Here is a 17,398-nt window from a genome sequence, read left to right on the forward strand (position 1 = left end):
TTTCTTGCTTATAGGTGTGTGGGTTGGCTATAGATTGGCTATAGATTGCCTGGACCCAGTTGAGCCTGGGTGGCCTCAGGTTTGAGGTCTGGTCAAGGTCTGTTGTATGTCTTCATTCTGGGACTGGGACTGAAGGAGCAGTGACTACTTGGCCATGTTCTTCTCACAGTGGATGGTACGTGCTTACGAGGTTAAGTGGGAACTCGCCGTGTTCTTAAAGCCCAAGCTCAGAACTGGCACACTGCCCCTTCTACCTGTGTCTCTTTGGTCCATAGCAAATTGGCCCATAGTCAAGGAGGGGCAGGGAAGCACCCTCTTTCCACAGTGGGAAGGAAAGCGAATGAATATTTGTTCAACATTCTTCCCGAAAGTGCTGACTAAATTTCAGTTTATCTTCTGAGACCACATCCTTGCATCCAAGGAATGAGGGCTTCCCTTCTAGCAGATTCCTGTTCAACCAGCTACAGTGTAGCTTGGTTTTAGATAACCAAATATCAGTATAACAAAATGACTATTGTATTCATTATTTGTTGTTAGGTAATAAACCATCCTAAAACTTAGTGTCTTCAAATGATAACAATCATTTATTTTGCTCATGAATCTGCAATTTGGACAGGGTGCAGCTCACATAGCTTATCTGCTCAGGTATCAGTTGGCGAGAGTAGTATCAGGTATCAGTTGGAGAGTCAGGACTGACTCACCCTCTGGGACAGTAATCTCCCAAAGACTCACTGCACTCACTCACATGTCTGGTAGTTGATATTGGCTGTCAGCTGGGACCTCACCTGTCAATCAGAACACAACACACATTCTCTCCATGGGGCTTCCTGGGCTTCCTCAGTCTGATGGCTAGATTTCAAGTCTAAGAGTCCTTACAGAACAAGGCAGAAGTGCATGCAATTTTTATGATCTACCTTTAAGAGTTATGTCACTTCTGCCATACTGTGCTGCATGGGTAGTCATAAAAGTCCACTCAGGTTCAAGGGAAGGGAATAGAGACTCCCACCACTTCATGGATGGAGCCATCAGTGTTACATTGTACGCAGTAGGTGTGGGATGGGACATGGTATGGTAGCCATCTTTAGAAAAAATATATGCCACAACCATATAATGGCAACTCATGCCATCTGATGGGGGAGGGCATTTTTCTTCAAAGGACAAAAGTCACTAAAATTATAGTCTATCTTTCAACTCCTTTAATGGGAACTGAAAATCCCTCCTTCACATTTTGCAGCCGTACTCCCACTGTGTGGCACTACTGATCATGACTGATCTGGATGAAGCTAGTCCTAGGTAAGCCTGGGGGTAAGTTAGAGTAGAAGGACAAAGTTTGCATCCGTGGACTGAGGGATTTGTGTGGCATTAAACATCAGCAAGACCTAGCAAGTCACAGGCATTTCTCATCGGGAATTGTTGGAGAATTCTATTCACAACTCCCAATAATTGTCTTGGCGTTAGTGTGAAGAAAGAAAACTAATATTTGTGATGCCCGTGTGCCAGGCACTCTATGACATGCTTTCCATTTAACCCTTTGTTTAGCCCTTTCTGGTGGATATGACTCCAGGTAGATCTCATTATCCCTATTTGTGGATGAGAGAATCAAAGACAGAGGGGTTCAGTCACCTTCTCAAGACCACACATCTAATAAGTGGCAGAGCTAGGATCTCAAAGAAGGTATAATTAGGACAAACCCTTTAATAATCGGATTTTTTTAAAAAGCTACTGTCACAACAGAGGAGAAAAACATGTCAATCTCACACGTAAGCAGATGGTGGGGATGCAAGTTAATGACAGTGAGAGGGGAACTTGTCACCTGCAGACAGAGTTTTTGAAGAATTCTGCTCCAATCTAACAGCTTGTCAAGTGACTAGTGACCTAGGACAGCTGGTCACCACAAAACCAAGTGTCACAGCAGGGCTACATCAACCTGCCTGCAAAGCCTTCTACAATTCTGCTCATGTTTGGAGATGAGAAGAGGGAAACTCCAAGAGAACTCCCCACATCAATGATGAGCTAAATCCATCTCCTCATCTCAATTCCAAGATCTTTCAGAAGATGACAGAAGGAAGTTTTAAGAAATCCTGATGCCCAGGTGACACCCCAGATCAATTAAACCTGAATCCCTGGGGTGAGACCCAGGAATCAGTAATTTTTAAAATTCTCTAGGTGATTCTAATTGCAGCCAAGTTTAAGTACTATTGCTCTACTTACAGTTAATGCTTATGGGAGCCCAGAGGAGCCTGTGTGTAGCACACAATGCAAGAAAACAGCACCATTTCCTACTCCCATAGTTCTGCGTGCTTTCCCCTTTCTCTGGGTTTTTAGTACTCCCAATAAATAGGAAGACCCTCCCTCTACACCCCTTTCCCTGCTATCTTTTTTTCTTAGCAGATATATCCCTGCTAGGATACTCTATACTTATTTGTCTACCTGTTTATTATCTGTCATCTCCACTAGAGTGTTAGGTCCATGGGCCAGCAGACCACATTCCACAGCTCCAGGAGATACCATATATATATGATACAAGATGAATGGTGCCCCCTGGAGTTGTGCGATATCTTAACCCTTCATGGGGGTGGACATTTTGTCTCATTCACTGTTGTTTCCCAAAGGCCTAGAACATTACCTAAAATATAAGAAATGTTCAACAAATATTTTTTGAGTGAATGAACAAATGAATGAATATAGAAAAGTAACAGGAATTCTCCTATAGAAAGACCTGGTCTCCCTCCAGCCTAAAAGTTTGGCTCTGATGCTCATCATCTTCTTCATCCTCATCACCATCATCATCATCATCTGTTATTAAGTCACCACATAAAATTTCTTTTGAAGTCAGGTTTCCATAACTAAAAATAAAAGCTTGAAAACTAATCCCTTGTCGAGATGAACTAATGTTCACCTTGCCCCAGATGGCTTTGGAACCAGACAGACTTGAGTTTAAAATTTGCCTTCATCACTTGCTACCAATAGGACCCAGGGTAAATATTTATCCTTAAATGGTTATAACAACTAATTTAGTAGACTGTTATATATTAAAAGAGGTCGTATTTAAAGTGCCAGTGACAAATAAATACATGAAAACGTGCCCAACTTCACTAGCATCCAGGGAAATGCAAATTAAAACAATTTTTACTCATCAGATTGGCAAAAGTGAAATAATATGTTAGTAAGAGAAGCTAGCTGCTATTAACAGATAAACCTCAAAAATCTCAGCAACTTAATACAATATACTTAATTTTCTCTTCAGCTAAAGACCAATCAGCAGTGACAGGGAGAGGTACTCCGTTCCATGACGACATTCTCAGGCTCAGACTGATGGCCTCCGGTGACTGTGTTTCCCCCTGTGGGCATTGGAGCTTTCCACTAGATCCTCTGCCCCCCTGTAAGAAAGGGATGGCACCAGACGTTTGTATAGACCAGCTCATTACTTCTGCCCAATTTTCTTTGGGCAGACCAGTGACGTGGCCTTACCTAAAGGCAAGAGAGGCTGGGAAATGCAGTCCTTGACTGGGTGGCTGCCTCTTAGCAATAACTCTAGACTACAGAACGAGAGCAGGACTCTTTAGCGGACAACTGGCTATGTGTGCCACACATAACATCAATGTCATGAGGATGTGGGTAAGTGGGTTCTCTTACACGCCACTGACAGAAAAGTGAACTGGTTACAGGCTCTATGGAGGACCCAAGGCAGTGACTTTTAAAATTTAAAACATGGTTGTTGTGTGTTCCAGCAACTTAGCTTCTTGCTAGCAATCCCAGAAGCCCTACCAAAAAAGGCATACTAGAATGTTTATTACAACACTGTTGCAATCACGAATACAAACTAAATGTCTATCAACAGGGGAAAGTCCAAATGAACCATGTCTATCCCTACAATGGAATACTATGCACCAGTTTGAATAAGATAAATCTATACCTATTTGCACAGACAGTATCTAAAGTCACTTTGTTGAGTGAATACAACAATTTTCAAAATAATACAGTATGATAATATTTATATAAAAATAGCTATGCAGTACTACATATTTTCGATATGGTTGTAAATTTAGTAATGAATAGAAAAAATGTCTGGAGGCAAATGATCCAAAAAGAAATAACGGTTCTAGAGAAAGATAGGGAGGAGGAGAGGGATGGAGGGAGGAAGAAGAGCTTAGCAGTCACAGAAATATGAAGATCTTATGGCTGAGCAAGTGCAGACCCACACTCTTATAACAAGATGATGCATTAATTCCACTCCTAGTTATATACCCAAAGGAACTGAAAATAGAGACTCAAACAAGTATTTGTACGTACATGTTTGAGGCAGCATTATTCGCAATAGCCAAAAGGCGGAAACAGCCCAAGTGTCATCAACTGATGAATGTATTAAAAAAGTGTGGTATGTATATACAATGGAATATTATTCAGCCATATAAAGGAGTGAAGTTTTTACACCTACTATAAAATGAATGAACGAACCTTGAAAACATTGTGCTAAATGAAATAAGCCAGACAGACACAAAAGAAAATATTGCATTATTCTACTTATTTGAAATACCTAGAATAGATTTATAAAGATGGAAATCAGATTAGAAATGACCAGGGGCTGGGAGCAGGGGAATAGGAAATTACTGCTTTATGGGTACAGAGTTTCTGTTTGGGGTGATGAAAAATTTTGGAAATAGTGGTGGTCGTATCTACATATAACATTGTAGATATGATTAATGCCACTAAATTGTATGCTTAAATATGGTTAAAATAGCAAATTTTATGTTATAAATATCTTACCAAAATAATAAAATGAAGAAAAATGATCAACTGATCTACAATTGTACTTTGAAACATATATATAATTCAATATACTCTCAACTTGCTTTCAGAAAGAATCAAATAGGTTCTTCCTGAGTCAAGGGAAGGGGAATGAAGATTATAGGGGTCCTTGCTAGAAACCAGATTTTCCTCTCTTCTGCCCCAAGACATGGCTTCCAACATTTAGGTGTCTGACTTTGCTGTAGACTATTTTAAAATAACAAACTTGTGTAAAGAAATGAAAGAATGCAATTAAATCTGATGAGAAGTGTGCTATTTAAATCTCCTTAATAGGAAATCTGCTGAATTTAGTCATGTACTATGAGAACCTGATAATAGAAGTAGAAAATGCAAGGTATGCTGTAGGAAATTTGACTTTGAATCAGAGGGAGGAAGACTAGATCTTCCTCCTTGGACTAATTACTGTATTGATGCAATTCTCCATAGTGCCATGTGTGTTTTGAGGGATTTGGGGGAGGGTGGTTGAATGATTTATGCGTTTAATTTCCCTCGATGCTTAGAAGGCTGCTGCCCTGCACTCTGAACAGGGAAATTGATTAAAATAACAATTGTGGAGAGCACAACCCCTAGCAATCAGTAACAGGGAGCTGTTTTCCTCTCCTAGAATTAGAATCCTGATCTCTCCCAGATGCCTGGGGTCATCTCCTTGGCCTTGGGACCAGTGTGGAATATTCAAAGCTAACAAGAGTTGACCTTAACTAACAAGTTCAGTGGAAAAACTAACAAATTTGACAGGGTCCAAAAAGCAGAGCAGAGTTTGTCTCTTAATGGTCTCTGCTTTGCTCCTGCTCTTCAGGTACTCTAGTTCTCAGATAAATGCATTTGTGATCAAATACAAATTAACAAATATTTGTTGACATAGTGTTAGGGAGAGAGGATATGGTTTCTGTGTAGAGCTAAGGGGACAAAAGTCATAAGGACTGACAGAAGGGAAAGAGAATTTTGGCTTTGGAGGTGATGTTGCGAAGCGGAAGGACACAGGTGTGGAACCAGCAGGCCTTGTCACTTATTAACTTCTGTGACTTGAGCAGCGGTTTTACCTCTCTGAGCCACAGCTTCCTTGTCTGCACAATAAGGATGATAATAATGTCTACTGCATGGTATTGTATGCTAGAAGGGTAAGAGGTGTAAAGGCCTCGTGCAGAGTAAAAGCTTAGTCAGTGATTGGCGTTATTGGTGTTGCTGGTTCTGGATCACAAAAGTGGAGAACTGAGGCCTGAACTCTCAGGGCACTTAGGGTGAGATGAGAGAAGGTGGCATTGGGATGGGCACCAAGTCAACTGGCAAGCCAGAAATAGGATGGGAAAAGGGATTTGTTCTATTTCTACCCCAACTGGTCTGACCCCACCTGGGTGTTCTCCAATTCAACTCAGATATAAGTACCCAGAGTTGACACAGACCCCACAGGTGAAGGGCAAAGTCCTCCACAAGCTTGCCCTCACTTCAAATGCCAGCTGCACTTCAAGGGCCCCAGGCCACTTCCAACCAACTGGCTGTAAATTTGGGAGTTCTCGTGACCCTCTCAGTTTCCATAATTCACTAGAATGGCCCACAGAGCTCACAGAAAGCATTGGACTTATGAGTGTACTTTTACTATTAAGGATACATGTAGGAGAAGATCTGGAGGGGTCTTGGATGCAGAGTTTCCATGCTCCTTCTCTGTGGAGTCAGGATGTATGACTTTCCCTGCACATCAGTGTGGTCGTCAACCAGGAAGCTCCACCATGCCTCAATGTCCAGAGTTTTCACTGGGGTTTCATTACATAGACATAATTGATTAAATCATTGGCCATGGGATTAAAGTCAGTCTCCAGTCTTCCTCTATTCTCCTCTCCAGGACTGAAAATCCCAACCTTCTAATCACATTTGGTGTTTCTAAGGACCAGCCCTCATCCTGATGCTAGTAAGAGACCTACCATGAGTCACCTCATTAGCATAACAAAGATACTCCAATCACTCAGGAAATTCCAAAGGTTTCCGAAGCTCTGTGCCAGGAACCAGGAATATATTCTTTATTTTATATAAATTGTTATATATCAGATATATTCTTTATAGTACCACAGGGTTGGAGCTTGAAGAACTAGCTTTGAGTCAGTCCCAACTGGTTTGTACAGGACCAATCTTGGCTTGTTTGTTCACCTGGATTTCAGTATCTTCCTCTGTAAATGAAAGCATTGCACTGTTACCTTTAAAAGTCTGATTCAGCAAAGAAAAGAATGTACATATAGAAAAATCCTGGAAGGACATAAATCAAAATAGTTAATGGGAGAATTTCTGTTCTTTATAATTTCTGTAATATAATGTCCATATTTTTTGTACTTTTTAAACTTGTAAAATGTCTTTTGATTCTATAATACTAAGAAACACAACTTTTAAAATTGGAGTATATAATTTACATATTTATAATACATAGATTTTAAATATACAGAGTTGGATGAGTTTTGACAAACGTATACACCCATGTGACCAAACACCTAAATCAAAATGTCAACACTGCACCTTTCCAGTTGATCCTATCCCACCTCACCCCAGAGCCAGCTCTACTCTGATTTTTAATACCACACATTAGTTTTGTCTATTCTTGAATTTCACATAAATTGAATCATACAGTATTAACTCTATCTCACTTTCTTTCTCTCAGCATATTGTTTTGAGATACATTCAGTTTGAATCAGAAGTTCATTATTTTTATGGCCGCATAATATTCCATTGTATGACTATGCCACTATTTTGTTATCAATTCTCCTGTTGATAGACTTTTGAGTTGTTTCCAGGATGCAGCTATTATGAAAAATCTGCTATAAACATCCTCGTACAATAGTTTTTTGTGGACATAGGACTTTATTTCTCCTGTATATATACCTAGGAGTTGGACTGGTAGGTCATAAGTGTATGTTAATTTTTTTTTTAACGGCCAGTTTCCAAAGTGCCTGTATCAGCTAATGTTCCCACCAGCAATGTATGAGAGTTCTGGTTACTCTGCCATCTCACCAACACTTGGTATTGTCAATCCTTAATTTTAGTCACCTGAGTGACTGTGAAGGGATATTTGTGGTATTAATTTGCATTTTCTTGATGACATATTGGGTATCTTTTCATTTGCTCTCTGGGCACTCATGTATTTTCTTTTGTAAAAGTTTTGTTCAAGTCATCCATTGTTTTTATTTTTAATTGGGAAAATGCTTAACTTTTCCCAGGCATTTTTATGTCAGCTTCCTAATTTTATTCTCCTAAAGAGCCTGAGATGTGGGTGACTCAAGAGTGATCCCTTGTTACAGATGAGGGCACTGAAGTTCAAAGAATGTTCAGCAAATGCTTCACAGCAGGGTGATGGAATGATGGAAACTGGAATTGGGGCCTTCTCATCCTGTTCTCTTTTAGATCCTATTTTCCTTCTCTAAGGAAGGTTGTGATGTGGGGAAGACAATAAGCAAATGTGCCCAAGTGATATGCTTGAAGTTCTGACTTGTTGTGAGCAAGCACGGGAAGGGGATACCCTGCTCTTCCTGTCAGACCTTGGTGCCTCCCTCATACAACCAACATGGTGGATGTACTGAGACCAAGTGGAGAGTGCTCGTCAGCAGCTGCTTGACTGCCCCTCCCATGAAATGGTGGACAGACTCTGCTTCTTAGTTCCTCAAACATCGGTTTCAACACAACCCTGGGACCACATGGCCCCACTGAGTGAGGCTGGGACATCCGGGCCAAGGGAGGGAGAGGTAATCCTGGCACTCTCCAGAATGGGCACTCTGCCATACTCCTCACATGGAAGGGGAACATATCTCACACCTCTCTGTCCAGTGCTCACACCTGCAGTCCCAGGAAAATGTCCAGCTCATTCAAACAAGGGAGCAAGTCTCTAGATGACCCATCATTGCCCCCAGCCACTCACTTTTCCCTGCCCATCCCACCGTTCCACTCTCTGCCTGCCTTGACATTGATTGCTGCCTGGACTCTGAAGGTGGGTCATTTACCTTAATTAACTTTTATTGATCACCTACTATAAGCTCAGAATAGTCATGGTTTCTTCCACTTACATTATGTCATTATCTTGTTCTTTTAAAAATTCACATTTCATGCCTTTAAAGAATCCCTATCCTAAAAGTGTGTAACTTTTTAAACCTGTGTGGCCCATCACCCAGATCAAGATGTAGAACATTTGCAGCACCCCGAAAAGTTCTCTCAAATCCTCCCAACCAATATTCTGTAAAAATAACCACTATTCTATCATCGCCAATTAGTTTTGCCTGTACTGGAACTTCATGGACATGGTATTATGCAGTGTGTATTATTTTATGTCTGGTTTTTGCTAAATATTCATCCATGTTGCATGGAGCAGTAGTGTATTATTTTTCATTTCTGAGAAGTAGTATGTAGTAGTGTGAATATATCCCAACAAGTCAATCTAGTCTACTATTGATGGAATTTGGTTTGTTTCCAGTTCGAGGTACTATGTAAAATGCTACTATAGACATTTTCGTAGATACCTTCTAGTGAAAACAGGCACTCACTTCTGTTGGCCATGTAGCCAGGAATCATAATGTAGTTATGTTTAACTTTATAAGAAACTACAATATAATTTTTGAAGTGTTTGTATCAAGTTTTAATCTCAACAGAAATATATGACAATTCTAATTGCTCTACATTCTTGCCAACCTTTGGTATTTTCAGACTTTTTTCTTTTGGAAGTACATTGTATTATAGTTTTATTTTGTATTTCCTTTTAAGGTTTTTAAAAAATGTTTGCTAAATTAGTCAGAATTCATATTAAAAATGAAACAACTGAATTAATTTTGTCGTTTCTAAAATTTCACTCTCCTGGATTTGTAAAGCAGTGCTTGATGGATTGAATGAGATCATCTGTTACTCAGCTTTGCGAAACACAGCAATTAAAGTAATGAACTCCAGTCATCATTAGCATTTCCATCACTAAGGGACCCTTTCAAAACTTCAGTCTCCTCTTGGTGGCTAGACTTTTGGAATCCCCATGGGGTTTGTTTTCCCACCATCTGTACTATGGACAAAGGACTTCTCTGCAGGGCCACTTAAAAATATAGATTCTTAAAAGGCTCAATATGGCAAGAAGGATTGCAAGTGAATGGCCCAATTAATTCCTGCTAAATATTTCTCATAGGAAATCTTTGTTCGATTTTGAAAAATCATTTATTTGACTTTGGAGTAATCATTTAATATATACATGTCCTGTGTTGAAGGCAAAGAATGATCTTTAATTTTGAACAGTTACTTGTTTCACGAGTTGGTGCCTTACTATTTAAATGATTTGAATTCTTCCTGAGAAGAGACTATGTCTATTTGTACACTTGTATACAGACCAATATAGTAACTGAGTCAGGGTCTGGCATATAGTAGGAGCGCAATAAAATTGTTAAATGGATGAGTTAAAACTGTTCCTTCTCATGTACATACAGTACCTAACACAAAGCTCTGCAAATGACAGCCAACCCAGAAATGTTTGTGAAAGGAAAGTAGAAAAGCTGAAAAGAAAGATTAAATGAGTGGAAGGGAAGAAAAGAGAATTAATCCTGGCAAAACTCTCTTTACATCAGCAAGGCCTGTTTAATTTTCATAATACACACTCTTCACAACAAATACCCAGGTACCTACTTGAATGTCCTGCAGACTCCTAATTTAACATGTTCATAACTGAACTCACCATTACACTGATTTTTAGCCCAACACTCAAGACCTCCTCCTACTGTGTATCCTCTTAGTTAATACTATCACAAGCCAACACTGTTCCCCAAGCCAGAAACTAAGAGTAACCCTCAGCTCTTCTCTCTTCCTCACCAACCTATTCATTCATAAGTTAGTTCACTCAATAAATATTCATTAAGAGCCTTTTATATACCTGACTTTGTTCTTCAAGTTGAGGACATGCATTTTGGACAATCTCACCATGAGAAGAACTTTTCTCATTTAAGAACCCAACTATTATAATCTTGATTCCCTAAGCAGCAGCCTCTCATGTGAGGCATGTTCCAGACTTGAGAACAAAGGCTAAAAACTTCATTGCACGGCTTAATTTTCCATTCATAAAGGATGAGTCAAGGATGACTCACCTGATAACTATTTCTATTAAGTTACCATATCTAGCTGAGAGAAATATCTCCATTCACAAAATTTTCCCCTCTTCTTTCTTACTGCTGCAGTAGAGAGACAATATGTATTTAATCAGGTGTCTCAATTGTGTGAAACTCGGTAACTCAAGTAGAGACGGAGTTTGGCATGGATCAAGAGGATTTGTGATGCCTGGGGGTAGGTCATTCGCATATATGCATGAAATCGTGGAACACATTGACCCAGTTGAAGGATGGGAGAATGTACCTTAGACCCAGAAATTTTAGTTTCTGGCAATGTCAATGTCAAACTCTAGACAATGGAAATGGTAACAGAATGAGATATCACAAAGTATTCAGTTTTATAATCATTTTATGAGAGGCTATTATGGACAAAGCAAATACAGACACTCCTCAGGTTAGAAATGTCTAACTCTCCGAAGACTTATTCACGTAAAATTTAATTTCAATTCGTCCCCCGACTTCCTCTGACCACTCTGAAATCCCCATCTCCCACACTCTCATGCCTTTCCTCCAGCTTCAGACAGCAACCAAGAAGGAAACTGGTACAAATACCTGTCCGACCTGATATTTATTTCTAAATATTCCTTTTTCCATTGCCTTTCCCCATTCATGACAGGGAATTTCACATCAACCAAGACATTTCTCAATTTGTAAATCCGTCATCAGACATGTCCTCTTCCTCCTTTTTCTCTTATTTTTTCTTCCTCCCTTTTCCTCTCTTACTCTCTCTCCCAGTTCCTGTGGTCTGAATGTGAGCCAAAAACAACCTTCATCAAGGTTAAGATGAGTAATGCTTGGGCTACACTTCAAGAAAAGTCAAAGTGTTTAATGACATCTACTGATGTCCAGAAACTGTAAAATTCTTTATCAACTTTCTTTTCCTCCTCTAATATGTTTTCTTGTTATCAAACATCAATATTCAAGATGCCCCAGAAATGCCTTGATCATATTCAATATTAGCATTTGGTATAATATTTATGAATATTGGAAATTTATATTTTTATTGTGAATATACAACATTTCAGCCACATTGAGTGATATAGGCTCTTATGGGGACACAAACACCATTAAGAATATTATTACTAAGAAAAATGTCAATGACGGTGTCCAACCATCAAACCTGAAACATCCTTTGGAAATCTAATCTGCAAATTGGGACTTCCAGATTTGGAAGTGTCTTTGTTTCCTAGGTCTACAAGTTTCTGTAGTTTTCATACACAAGTCATTAACCAGGTGTTGGGAGAACAAGCACTGACATTTTCATAGATGCCAAGTCTATACAGGTGTTGTGCCTGTGAGTGTGTGTGCATGTAGGAAGGGATGAGGGTGCTGAAGAGATGGTTATTTTCTGTCCTCCAAACCCATGTCCTTGGCCATATAGGAGTGGGTATGTTGGAGATATTCTCCAAGCTGGCCCAACAGAGCCCCAAAGGCAGAAGGAGACCAGCTGTTGGGGAGGGAAGCCCTCCTGTCCAGAGGCTCCCAACAGCATGGAATGCCAATATGAGAGCCAAGGAGGATGCCTCCAGAGGAGAGCTGGGTAACAGAACAGGCTCCACCAGATTTTCAGTTCCCCAGATTCCCATAGCCAAAGTTATACATTTCCAGTCCCTGAGCTGGGGCATGCTGGAAATCAAAGCCCATGTACTTCTTCTGACCTTCTGGACCAAAGGTTCTTCTGATACAACCAACTCTTTTGTAATCACTTATTTTAGAATGATGTTTTCAACAAGACAGTATAGGAATACAAAGGAAAACAATTAGATTGAAATACAGTTATCAAAACATTTTTTAAAAATACATTTGCTTCCCTGTTAACCCATTAAATCAGTGCTTTTCAAACTGCTGAAAAGGACTAATTTGTTTTTCCAATCCATCTTGGACTGACACCTTTGATAAAATAAAAATATGAAATAAAAAAGAATATGAAATACAAATCCCATTTTTTATTCTCAGACCCAAAGTATATTAAATTATTCTGTGAAATTGTTGTAAAAGTTTCTAAATCTTCCTCTCAATGCCTCTTCTTGCTTGGTCATGAATCTGTAAGAGTTCATGGGCTGGCACCAGTTTGTGAACCATTCTCTGAGCAGCTCTGGATTAAATACAAGACCTAGCTCTAGGTCTAATAATGACTCTAATTTTGAAGTCGTGGTTAACATAAACAATCCGTCACTGACATGTGATATAAAAAATCTGTGAATTCCATTGATGACAAACTTACAGTTACTGCTAATTCCATTAGACTGTGTTAGCTACTTCCGTAATAGAAGGAAATGCTAAATTTCAACTATATAGAAATGAAGATGTAATTCTTTCCTGTCCAAGTCCACAGGCTCCCTAAAATTTTATTTCTAGACCCACATGGAGCTTTAGGTTAGGGGCCCCTGCTTTAGACAATGGAAGGGGCAGTGAAGACTAGAAAAGGAGGAAAATGACCCACACCATGCGGGAGGCTCTCCCCAGAATTTCAGCCTTCTTCCATCTGGGGTCAGAGGTTTATAGGGTTAGCATGATGGTTCTAACCAGGGGAGGAAAAACCCTGCACATGGGGTAGCTTAGGCCCTGGCTTGAGGTAAGGGGGAGATCAGCACATTTGAGCTGGATTCTATTGGAAACCAGAAGCCCAGGCAGAAAAGGTAAGGTGAGTGGCAGACGCTGGGGCAGGCGGAGAAGCCGACAGCCTGAACAACAAGGCTTGCCAGCTGCCTTGGCCCCTGTAGCTCAGAGAGATATGGTGGCCTGAGCTGCCTGTAGGGAGTCTAATGGAGACCCCTATTATTTTCAGAATTGTGTTTTTCACCATTGTGCTCATCCAGGCTCAGAACCATCTCTCCTCATTCATGGACCCCATCACTGAAGGCTACCTTGTGCCAAACATGGAGGTAAACATGCCTCTTCTAGTTCAATCCTAAAAGCCACCCTGTAGAATATGTGTTCTCATTATCCCCACTTTACAAGAGGGGAAGCAGGTTGAAGACCACACAGCTAACTGGACAGTAAGCAGCATTGCTGGGACTTCCACTGGGACCCTCTGAAGGCAGAGCATGAGAGGACTCCATGCCCCTTACATGCCAAATCCTTTGTTCACTGGGAGCACTGCAGGCAAGTTCTGCTAAGCACACTCAGGCGAATTAGATCTCCTGGCTGGGAAGTGCAAGGAAAGAAATAGCCCTTCCCTTTTGACATTTCTTGTATAGTGTGCATTTTACAACAGCACACATTTTGTTTTACTTTATTTAAGGAATAAATATCTACATGAGGCCAACAACATGAGATGGCTGGCTGCAGGATGGCTGGTGTTGGCATCCAGGTCCCCACTGGGCACTGGAATGTTTCCAAGGGCACTTAAGGGCTTGATGTAGTTCAAGATTCTACAATTGGGGCTAACAGTGCCCCCTAGAGGGCTTGGGGCTGCACTGCTTTTCCCAGGGTCAGGCTTTGGTGGCAGTTGAGGTGGGTAGGGTTTTGTTTCACAGGAAATGGGGCAGCACCTGGAAGTAGCCACCACAAAACCAGAGAACACCAGAGGCAACCAAGATTTAATTCATCCGCAGGTGGGCAGGTAGCTCATGGGCTACCTTGATTAGCAACCATAAGTAAAGAGAAGAAAGAAATGCCCAAGGGCTGTCCCAGAGGCACACTGGAGAGTGCTTTAGGACCTTGTCCCTCGGGCTTTTCTTGGGTCCTAAGGACCAAGGGACAAGGTTAAGGCTAAATTTCCTCAGTTTAGTCACTGCCTGTGTGATGCTCACACTGCGTGATGCTCCACATTTCCAGATGGCAACTGTTGAGAGGATGAAAGTGAAAGCATTTTGTCTTCATGGTTAGGTCTGGTTATTATTGTCAATACGTAAAGCACAGCCTGTTTTCTAGGCTTTGTCTCTTTCTTTTCTCACTATCAGGAATAGGAATAGGCATGGTTGGTCCCTATAAAGGCTTGCAGGTTCCTTATTTTAAGGTACAGCAGTGGGAGCCCACATAGCTACAAAGGCTCAATTTCAAAGGAAGCTGCTGTCCTCTCTCTGGGAAACCAGGGATTCTGTGGCAAAAAAATTCTTAAAATAAAAGCTGAGAGGTGACATGATGGACAAAGAACAGGAAAAAGACAAGGATGCCTGTTTTCATCACTGCTGTTTAATGTTGTACCAGAAGTCCTAGCCAGAGCAAGTATTCAAGAAAAAGAAAAAAAAAAAAAAGGTAGACATATTGGAAAAGAATAAATAAAACATGTGATATAAAAAATCTGTGAATTCCATTGATGACAAAGTTACAGTTATATAATTAGTTACTAGGGAAATCCATATCAAACCCTCAACGAGCTATTACTTTATATCCACTATGGTGGCTATGATCAAAAAACAAAAAGTAAGTGGAACATGTACATTGTTAGTGAAAATTAAAAATGGTTGAACAACTGAGGAAAACAATTTGATAATTCTTCAAAAAGTTAAACAGAATTACCACATGACCCCACAATTACACTACTAGATATATACACCAAAATATTGAAAACAGGTACTCCAACAAGTTCATGTATACACATATTCATGGCAGCACAATAGCCGAAAGATGGAAACAGCACAAATACCCATCAATAGATAAACAAATTACAAGTTGATGTATATACATATAATGGAATATTATTCAGCCATAAAAAGGGATGAAGTATTGATATAAGGTAAAATGTGGATGAACCTCTAAAACATTATGCTAAGTGTAAGAAGCCGGGCACATAAGATCACGTATTGCATGATTCCATTCATATGAAATATCCAGAAGAGATAAACTCATAGAGACAGGACACCAATTGGTGGATTTTGGGGACCATGGGGAGGGAATAATGGGGAGAAACAACTTAATGGGTAAGAGGCTTTACTTTGGACTGATGGAAATGTTTTCAACTAGGCAAAGGTGGTAGTTGCATAATATCGTGAGTACACTAAATGCCACTAAATTGTTCACTTTAAAATGGTTAATTTTATGTTATATAAATTTTACCTCAATAAATTATCTTAAAAAAGAAAAAGCAAGAGCTGAGGACTTGGGATTGCTGAACCATTGCCGCCTGTGGTGTAGTACGTAATATGTAACAATTTTTTAATGCACAAAACAATACCTAGTGGCAGGTCAGAGAACCTCCCTGATTTTAAAATAGTGATAAGCATAAACAGTATTTTGGGATAGCTATAAGAACTATAATACAATGAAGGACCTGTAATTTCTACTGGCAGCAAAGTCACAGGTACTGTTAATAGTTGCTTATGTTCACCCTAAAAGGAAACACTAAATTTTAGATATAGGTTAATGGAAATTAAAATTGAGAAAAAAAATTTATTTTCCTAGATTATGAACCTCTAGACTAGAAACCCTTGTTCTAGGGTGGTAAGAATTGGGAAAAGATGACCGGAATTCACTACAGAAGAAAGGTAACTGCTGTTCCCAACTGGTACTGACCTCTTAAATTAGGGGTCAGCAAACTACAGTCCACAGGCCAAATCCAGTCCACCAGCTACTTTTTCAAATAAGGTGTTTTTGGAATACAGCTGTGCCTTCTGATTTACATATTGTCCGTGACTACTTTCACACTCTAACAGCACAGTTGAGTAGTTGAAACAGAAACCATATGGCCTGCAAACCTAAAATATTTACTATCTGGTTCTTTCAGAAAATATGGTTGCTGATCCCTGCCTTCAAGGAATGCTGACCAGTTTTCTGGAGACTCCCAGCCTCTCAGCAGAGACCACAGGTAATTGGTCAGACTGTAAACTGCAGGAGGTACCCTGTGCACACGAGTAAGTAGCGCTTACATCTAATACGCCTCTAATTGGAAATGGCAAATGTTCACTAACACAAAAAAATTAAAATTAAAAATTTATCTTTCACAAGCCTAAGCAAAACAGAGTAAATGTACTCCAATGTGTCCCTGCCACTAAGTACAACTGTAAAACCTAGAGAGAGTTCATGGAGCAACTATTTGAGGACTCTGAAAAGGAAATAGCAGCAGGCAGATGGGGAAGATCAGTATTCTAGGTGTGAATTAGTGCCAACAGAGAGAGATTCAGGAAAAATCTGCTAGTTCTTGATAAAGGAGTGGGAAATATCTCCCAATGCTTAGTCAGAGTAGGGAAATTCCTTGTTGTTATTGTTTCTTTTATCCATTCTCTCACACCCAATAATCTAACCAGTTTTCCATTGTGGTGGTGGCCATGACAATAATGTCAGTGGAACCTGAAACTCTAAGGAAGGGTGTACTAGAGTTCTTCAGAGACACAGAACTGATAGGAGAGAAAGAGAGAGAGGGAGAGATTTATTATGGGAATTGATTCATGTGGTTATGGAGGCTGTCCTCTGATACATCATCTGCAAGCTGGAGAACCAGAAAAGCCAGAAGTGTAATTCAGTATGTGTCCTCATACCTGGCAGGGAGTCAATGGTTTAACATCAATAGAATAAAAGGAGAGTGAGTTTTTGGTTTTTGTTTTTTT

This window comes from Macaca nemestrina, chromosome 15 (genome assembly GCF_043159975.1).
Source record: "Macaca nemestrina isolate mMacNem1 chromosome 15, mMacNem.hap1, whole genome shotgun sequence".
In the NCBI taxonomy this organism is placed as follows: domain Eukaryota; kingdom Metazoa; phylum Chordata; class Mammalia; order Primates; family Cercopithecidae; genus Macaca; species Macaca nemestrina.